The sequence below is a fragment of the Balaenoptera acutorostrata genome, chromosome 1, assembly GCF_949987535.1.
Source record: "Balaenoptera acutorostrata chromosome 1, mBalAcu1.1, whole genome shotgun sequence".
NCBI lineage: Eukaryota > Metazoa > Chordata > Mammalia > Artiodactyla > Balaenopteridae > Balaenoptera > Balaenoptera acutorostrata.
In genome coordinates this window covers 6,294,815-6,303,875 of record NC_080064.1, presented here as the reverse complement: position 1 = coordinate 6,303,875, position 9,061 = coordinate 6,294,815, and the positions used below count along the sequence as shown (strand labels likewise).

Genomic DNA, 9,061 nt, shown 5'->3' with positions numbered 1-9,061 from the left:
CTCCACAGCAACCCAAGTCATTGATGCCTTGGAGTTTTTCTCCCTCCTCCGAAATATTCAGCTCCAAGCTTGCTTGGGATGCAGCCAGTCTTCAGGCAAACACATTCTTGACCCTGACCCATGTGCTCACTTCTAGCTAAGAGCCTCTTTTTCCTAGTATCTTAAGATGAGCAAGATCCAGGAAGTCAAAACCCGAATAAGCAATCACTCATCTCCCTCATCTTCTCTTTCAACTGTTCTCATGTCAGCAGGAGGAAACTGGGGAAACCCTCCTCTGCTTCCTCCAGAATCAGGCCCAGGACCCCACAGTCTCCTGAAGGTGCCGCCTGGACCAGTGGCCCCTGGGTGGACACTGCAGCAGGTGGGCACGTGGACAGGTGGTCGCTCCGGGGAGACAGAACATCTCCAGGTCCAGTCGGTCCGGCCGCTCCCACTGGCTGAGAGTACCCCACTCCCGTGACTCATCTCTCTCGCAGAGACCTTCCTGGGCCCTGCTTCTCCAGAAGACGTGGTTTCTCCCGTCTCAGGGAGCAGCTATAGGCTTTCTTCTCTCTTCGACGTCACAGTCGTCTGCTCTCTTTGATCTTGTCCTGGGTTTGAGAGGATCAGAATCTTTGACTGCCTCCTTCTTCTGTTCCTACTGGTTCTGTTTAGAAATGGAAGACTGAGGTCGGGACCATCTCTGCCTGGTTCATCCCTGTAACCCCAGCACCCAGCACAGTCCCCGTTCTTTACAGGCACTCCAGATCTTTGCGGAATGAATGATTCAGTTATTCCTGGGAACTCTTCCTTCTCTCTAAGAAGCTAAACCTGGTCCTGAACTGGTTTGTCTTCTCTTTGGACCCAGTAACCAGCTTGCGTTTGCTGCTCTACTCGAGACAGGAAGATGCACACTGCTCACTGTCTGTCCCTGGAACTGTCATCATGATGTTTTGGATAGGAATGGAATCCCAAGAAAGATTCTGATCCTGCGTGACTGTGAGATGATGCTTGTCAAGTGCTTGCTTTAGTGCCGGGCACTGTGTACAGGGGCAGGTATGAGGAGTGGATGACGGTGATGGGGAGGAGGAGGAAGAGAAGGAGGATGGATGACAGAGGTGATGGCGATGACGAAGGTGACAATGAGGGCTCTCCCTGGCTTACTGCTAAGCTAAACTGCATTTACTTCTCAGGCTCTGGGTCATCTCCGGCACGCCCACACTCATTCCAAGGAAGCCATTAGCCACTTCCTTCTCATGACCAATTAGCACAGCCAGTGAGAGAAGCCAGGTGGTGAATTGCCTGGCAAATGGAAGAAGAGCATATTCACATTTGTGTTGTTTTAAATTTCAAATCTCTGCAGTCAGGATCTCTTATCTGCTTTGTCTCCAGACTCAGGAAATGGATATTCTTGGGGTGTCTGGGGAGGACACAAATAAATCTGGAAAGAATTTTAAATGGTTCCATGTTATGGTGATAAATTGGATGTTTCTTCCTCAAAACTAATTATCCATATCATAAAATCATACAGATCAGATTGAATTATAGGACCACCTATTTTAATTAGTCTAATTAGAGAATACTGTTGGGGAAGAAAAAACTCTTTCCTTTTCCCTCTTAGGTTCTGTAGCTGGGATCTGCAAATTAGACGGACAAAAGCCAGATTAACAGGAGAAAAGGCATACAAATTTTATTTGATGTTAATATTTTTAATTTTTATGTTCATGGGTTAATATTTTAACACACATGGAGGACTTCATAGAAAAGAAATGAAGTGGTTAAACTCAGGGGGCTTATATACTATTTTAACAAAGGGCAAAAAATTTTTCAGAAGTGAAAAGACAGAGGACAAGGGTTTTGGTTTCTAGGAGTGGTAAATCATGGGAAGGTAAATATATCGGAGAAACTAATGTAAGATAAAGCAGGGTTTTATTTATGCAGACTCATCCTGGTGACATCTCCATCTCCAGTGATAAAGGTTGCTCTTCCCTTCCTGGTATGAGAGAGGGGAGAACATCTTCACCAGAGAAATTTATGACCTGCTTTTAGGCAGATACGGGGATGGCAGATTGCCTTTCCTGTGTCTGCTTTTTCTCAATTGCCTTCAGCTCAAAATAATCCTTATGCCAAAGTGGTGTGTTTTTGGATGACATATTTTGATCCCCTTCAATATTTTAAAAGAAATTTAGTTATATTACCCTCAAAACTATAGAAACCCAAAGTGAGAGAAAATAGAATCTTGCCCCCTGAAGACACTGGCAGATTTATTTAGGGAACAAAGAAGGATCATTTAAATCAACATTAAATTAATAATATACAAATGAGGGCTTCTAAAATCAAGACAAACATGTTTTTCTGTTACATAAATTAGATGTTTTCCCTCTGATCTTTCTTGCTCAGCAAAACTTCCTTTACAACAGGTAGGTAAATTATTACATACTTGCAACTAGTGAGGTTGAAATAAATTATGGTTGATGTGACTGCCATTATTAAAAATCATTTAGGAGGAAAAAATATCTTATTTCTAGGTTTCCTGAGAAGCTCGGTTTTAGAACCCCTGTGAATAGAGGGGACCTTCAGGTGCCTTCATCCCATGACACCTCTGCACAGCCAGTCTTGTATGTTCTGGACAGAAAGCATCAACTCCAGATCCGGCCACCTTCTGCAGTCCCGTTGTTGATGAATTTTAATGGATGCTGAGACCGGCATCTGTTCATGTCTAGGACCATGAAGAGCAATGCTTATTTAGAATGTTTCCTTCCAAAAGCCCAATGTTTTTGAAATCACATTAAACATACTCTTCCCATCTCCTGAAGCATAAAAAGAGGAAAATGAAATTAATTTCATCACAGGCATATCTCAGAGATATTGTGGGTTTCATTCTAGACCACTGCAATAAAGTGAAATCCCCATAAAGTAAGTTACACAAGTTTTTTGGCTTCCCAGCGCATATAAAGTGATGTTTACTGTCACCTATTAAGTGTGCAATAGCATGAGGTCTAAAAAAACAATGTGTATACCTTGATTACTTTCTTGTTAAAAAAAATGCTAACCATCATCTGAGACTTCAGGGAGTTATAATCTTTTTGTATAAGTAACATCAAAGATCTCTGATCACAGACCATCACAATAAATATAATAATAATGAAAAAGTTTGAAATACTGAGGGAACTACCAAAATGTGACACAGAGACAAGAAGTGAGCAAATGCTGCTAGAAAAATGGTGCTGACAGACGTGCTTGACACAGGGCTGCCACAACCTCCAGTTTGGAAAAACCGCAGTACCTGCTAATCACAATAACGTGCAAGACAATAAAAAGTACGCCTGTACATACATAAGCAAATCAGGCCGAAATCACAGAAAACTGGATAGCTAAAGTAGAGAGTTATACCTACTGCAACATTCAAAAGACTTTTTGTCTTTTGGCTCTTAGGAGCGTCACAATTTTCATAACTTTTCAATAAACAACTCTTTAAACTAATGAAGCATAAAGGAATAAAGTCAAGAGAAGAAATCACTGTTTTCAATAACCCAAAGTTCCAATCAGATTTTAAAACGGGTGTTTGTCTACCTGCTTTAGGATGGGTCAGCACCTTAGGTCAGGACCAAGTGCCCGGGACAAGGTGGACGTTTTTGGTCAGCATCCAGCTGACTGAAGTAGGCATTCCCCTCCTACAGGGTAGACATTAAAAGATGAAACACCTAATACTAACAACATGCCAGCGGCGGCTACGAAGCTTCAGAACCATGAGGGTTTAAACGCATCCAGGCTGAGGGTGGTCTTAGCGGGAGCCCTCCCACCAGGAGGCCAGTTTAGGCAGAAAGTCTTCTGCTTCAACCCTCTCTTTTAATGGTTTTCCTGCCCTCTGCACGTCCATCCATCTACCTGCAAACAAAACACAGGCAGGCAGCTCCCAGACTGCTGGTCCGGAAGCAGGGGCCCCCAGCGGTCACTAGGAGCTGCAGAATCTCTGCCTCAGACCAGAGGTCTGTTATCCCTGGGCTCCCACCCACAGACCCATTTTCTGGGAAGAGTAAAAGCAAAATCAAACAAAAGAGCACTATCCTCTGTTCCTTTCTTTTACATTGAACTGCTGGCCTAATGGCGTTTTACAGTCTGGAGCTGAATGAGGATGACCTCAGCCAACTCCGGGCTGTATTAAAATAAATGTAAAATAAATTCAACAGGCCCTGACTCATGAGAGATAATGGAAAGTCTAACTGCTCCAGGCGAATGTAAAAGAACCAAGATGGGGTCTATTCAGCGCTGAATTATGAGCCCCAAAGATTACCCTGAAAGGCGGGCTCCATCAGGCTCGAGCAAGCCAGTCACATAGGGAATCCGAACGTTCAAGGCCAAATCCGGAGTTTTTGTCAAAATTGTCTTCCAGGACTGTAAATCCACATCCTCTCTGGACAACCTCTGGGAAATTTCACTGTGTTAATACATGCGAGGGGGCCCGCGTGTGGCGGCTTTGAAACCCATTCTTTACGTCACACCTCGACTTGTTTCCATTCCTAAAGTGGCTCTTTCCTTGGCTGAGAGCAGGCCCAGCAAATATGAAGGTGGAGAGGGAAAAGCTCCTCAAGGACCCCACCCCACCCTGCTAGGGGTAACTCCCTACCGCTTAGGGAACTTACCTGCTTCTGTGAAGGACTGCACGTCGCCGCATGGAGCTCCCAAGAGACTAAGAGGATGTGTAAGTCTGAGCTTCAGGGTCAAGAGAAACCTAAGTCATCACTTTCCTCAAAAGTCTGATGCCACTGATCCGATCTCAGAAGGGAACAACCAGTAAGGGAGGACGAGGGCGGTCTGATTTTGCACCTGGAGTGGGGGGGTTGAGATTAAAGTGCACTGCGGGAGGGGCTGGATGGCCAAGGTCGCTCTTTGCCTGCACGGGGTCTCCGGCAGCGCCCCTAGCCCGGCACTGAACTTGGGTCTGTCCCTCTTCTCGGCCCCCCGAGAGGGGGCTCCCCCAGGTCACAGAACAGACCCAGTTACTGGATCCTTGGTCGCAAAGCCAGGATTCCCTCCCGATCTGCCGCCGCTCAGACTACTTTTAGAGGCTCAAGTTCAGGACTTGAGTAAAAATAAACACGGGCTATAAATAAGCCGGGGAATTTCTTCAAGGCCCAACCGCGACAAGGAGAAGGTGCCACCGCACAAGTGCTCACTTGAAAATTTCTCAACGCGTAAAAATAACTTTGATAAAGGCGCGAAGACGCCTGGCTCAGGGGAAAGGAATGAAGCGGAGCCGAGAGCCCACTTCCTGCGCCGCGACCGCCGGGGCCCCTTTGGCGTGGGGGCGGGGCGGGGGGGGCGGAGGGAGCGGGGGCGGGGGCGGGGCGCGCTGGCGGCGGGGGCGGGGCGGGTGGCGCACGCCCACGGGGCGGACCCGCGTGACTCACCTCCGGCTGCCCGCGCCTTAAAAGGGCAATCGCTTCCGGCGGCCGACTTGAGGGGGGCCCACCTCACTCCCACGGGGGTAAATGGCCCTAATTTCCAAAGGGCCCCCACTTCCACTCCAAGGCTGACCCTGGCTCGAGCCCACATTTTTCAACCCGGTTCAGCCCCTCCCCCTCCTTCCCCTCTCCCTCCTCTGAGACTGTCGTTTCAGCCCTAAAATATTCTCGAGCACCTTTTCCTCCTCCCAGATCCCCATCGTTTAAAAATGCCACCCTTCAAATGATCAGCGCCCTCCTTTTCCTTTTCTTCAGCCTCAAACTTCTCCAAAGCTTAGTCTGCGCGGGCTAACCCACCACTGTCCGGCTAGCGTCTCGCACTCTCGGCAAAGTATTCTTTTTAAAACAAGAGGATTTTATTTCAAACTTAAAGCTGCCAGAACATCCCAAAAAATCTCCCCAAAACCTTCGCCCAGCTTTTCCACTTGGGAACATTTTGCCACTTTCGCTTTATCATTCTCTCTCTTTCTATGTGTATGTATTTTTTTTCTAAATCATTTGCAGGTAAATTGCAGACAGCATGTGTCCTTATCTCCAAATAATGCCCAGTGAACCCTGAGCTGCCCAATCCAATGGCCTGGCAGGGTTCATTCGCTTGACCCTTCAGCCCCTGTTCTCTCTGTCTGTCTCTGTCTCTCCCTCCTCTGAGTCTCCCCTTTCCTGGGCTCCTCTCCTCCCTGCCCTCATAGGTGGGTCTCTCCAGGGTCTTGCCTCCTGTCTCATTTTACAGCCTCTCACTGGAGGAGACCATGGACTCTGACAGCATCAGCTGTCACCCATCCTCAGCGAGCACTGAATCTTAGCCTGGGCCCCCTTCTAAACTTCTACCTGAATGTCCACTGCTTTCCAGAAACCACTACCTGATCCCTCGAAGTCCTTCCATTTGTTGTAAAACTGGACGTGCCAAAGAACTGGGTCATGGTCCCTGCACCCCCCCCCCCCACCATGCCCCTCTCTGCAGGACTCTCAAGGGGAAACCTCCCTCTGAATTCTGCCCCCTCCAGCCTCTTGCCCAGTTCTTGGTCACACGCCCTGGCCTCCTCATTCTGACTTTCTCTCATCCACCTCCTCTGTTCCTGTGACCTGCACCTGGGTCAGACCTCCATCCTCACTTGCCTGTTGGCTGGGCTTCCCGCCTGGGGCCCCTTGCCCACGCTTCATCTCTACGCCGCTATGAGAGCTGCCTTGATGCAATCCAAGGTCTCTCTTGATTGAAATCACTGCCCCCAAGGTTTTCCCATGGGGTTCCAAAAAGCAGACTCTTGGGTCCCTGAAAAGGTATTCAAATGTTGGGGTGGGGGCGGGGAGCATTTTCTGGGAAAAGGCTTATACGTTTCATCACATTTTTAAAAGAATTTGTGACCTCTCCCCCAAAAGAAAAGAAGCAATGGGCTTTGTGTTAAGGTTCAAATTCCTTATGGGGTCCAAGGTCCCAGAAGCCAGTTACGGTGCCTCAGGCCAGCTTTCCCAGATTTGCTGGTCATGAGAGTGGACCCAAGGCACCAGGTAGAAATTCAGACTCCCTGGCCCCATCCCCTGTGGATGCTGATTCAAAAGGTCTGATGGTGGAGTCGGGATGGGGTGGAGGGAGTCCCAGGAATCTGCATTCAACCAGCAGGCGAGTCTAATGGAGAAACACTGGGCTAGAATCAGTCAAGGACTTTCTTGCCTCCGGACCTCTGCATTCAGTCTGGCTCCCTTTTTCTGGAATTTACACTTTACCCCACTCCTCCATTGATAAATTCCTACTTATCCTCCGATGTCCAATTCAATGTTAGTGCCTCGGGTGAAGTCTTCCCCATCATTCTTGTGTTAGGGAGGTGAAGGCAAAGCCGCTGTAGCAAAGAGGCCCCCGAATGCAAAGGCTTAACTGAGAGAGATGCTTCTCTTCCCTCTCCCGTGAGAGCCCGGTCCGTGTGGGCTGGCGAGGAGGCCCTTCTCCCGCGGCTCACCCTTCTCATTCCTGTCATGTTGCGGGCTTTGTACGAACTGCTGTGGTGGAAGCTACATCCTCGCCACGCCTGTCAGGCCAGAAACGGGGAAGGGAAATGGGGGGTCAAGCCTGGTGTTTTAAATCCCTACCAGGACGTTGCACACCTGATGGGGGCTCATATCAGCCAGAACTTGGTGACATGGCATGGCTAGCTGCAAGGGAGGCTGGGAAATGTGTTTCTAGCAGGGTGGTCTTGTGCCTGCCCCCGACAATCACCTGCCCTAGTAGCAATAATTGCCATCTGTCTGCTCTGTGGGAGAACCCAAGCAAAGATGTGTTAGGCACTTACTATGGGGCAGGCATGATATGGCCATTTTCTTACATTATCTTTTAATCGTTTTTTTTTATTGGAGTACAGTTGCTTTACAATATTGTGTTAGTTTCTACTGCACAGCAAAGTGAATCAGCCGTACGTATACATATCTCCCCTTTTTTCTGGATTTCTGTTCCATTTAGGTCACCACAGAGTACTGAGTAGAGTTCCCTGTGCTATAGAGTAGGTCCTCATTAGTTATCTATTTTATACATAGTAGTGTGTATATGTCAATCCCAATCTCCCAGTTCATCCCACCCCACCCCATCCCCATTATCTTTTCATCTTCACAGTACTTTCCCCACACTGAGACAGCTAGGAAAGACCTCCTGAGACCTGCTCTACTGAAGTCTTCTCACTTGGGGCACCGGCTTAGGTTATCTTTTTTACATGTCTGCCTGCCCCACTGAGTATGTGCTTAATAAATGTTACGCTAAGTGGTGAATCAGAGTGGGATTAGTAAATAAACTCGTGGAAATTACATAATGCGTCATCTCATTGGCTATTTTTGTTTATCCCCTTTTGTCCCCTGAACGAGAATTAGCTCTTGGTCCCTGCAGGAGGTCAGGCAGAGTCTGGATGCCTACCTCAGGGTTGCTCTCCAGGACCCTTCCCCATCCTAACATGCTGTGTCCCTCCTCCACCTTAACTATGACTTTTTCGTTGGGGATAATTCAGAGCGTGTTCATTCTCCCACTCTATGCTGAGTGCCTCCTGGTCCCGGATCCTCTCCGGTTACTGGGGAGGCTAGGAGGAAAAGACACATCCACAAGAAAATAAACAACAGTAACTCAAACAGAGGTAAGAGCTGGGAAGAAAATAAAATAGGACAAGATGAGAATTGTGTGCCTGAGGGCAGGGAGGACCTCTCCGAGGAGATGACAATTAAACGGAGACCTGGAAGAGAGAAGGGCAGCCATGGGGGGCTTTCCCAGCAGAGAGAACAAGCTCTGGGTGGAGTATCTGAGGTGCCCCAAAGCAGCCAGAGTGGCCAGAGCAGAGCGGGTGAGGAGAGAGAGACAGGAGAGCCAGGTCAGCGCCAGGTGGCACAGAGATGCACAGACCGGGGGGGTGGGACCTGTTCTAATGGGAGTACAAGTCACGTCCAGCTATGAGCAGGCCAGTGATGTAATTCTATCTAGATTGGTGGACAGTTATCCCAGCTGCTGTGTGGAACGTGGATTTTGTAGAGCCGGAGTGGAGACGGGTCACACGGGGGGAAGATGTTTGAGTGGTCCCCCAAACACGTGATGGAGGCTTTGGCCAGGGTGACGGCATCGGAGGCAAGAAGTGATGGATCTGCTTTGTAGG

General features: G+C 48.3%; 1 long non-coding RNA gene across 2 annotated transcripts; it reads right to left on the bottom strand.

The window, feature by feature from the left end:
* Positions 1 to 2,213: 2,213 nt before the first annotated feature.
* On the bottom strand, positions 2,214 to 5,265 carry LOC103017691 (uncharacterized). Of its 2 annotated transcripts, XR_003622250.2 has the most exons (5): positions 5,157 to 5,265; positions 4,623 to 4,806; positions 4,274 to 4,404; positions 3,553 to 3,653; positions 2,214 to 2,789 (listed from the first exon to the last, which is right to left on the bottom strand). It is a non-coding gene; the product is annotated as an uncharacterized LOC103017691 (long non-coding RNA). The 2 variants fall into 2 exon arrangements; XR_449969.2 differs by having other exon boundaries at positions 4,623 to 5,265.
* Positions 5,266 to 9,061: the final 3,796 nt, after the last annotated feature.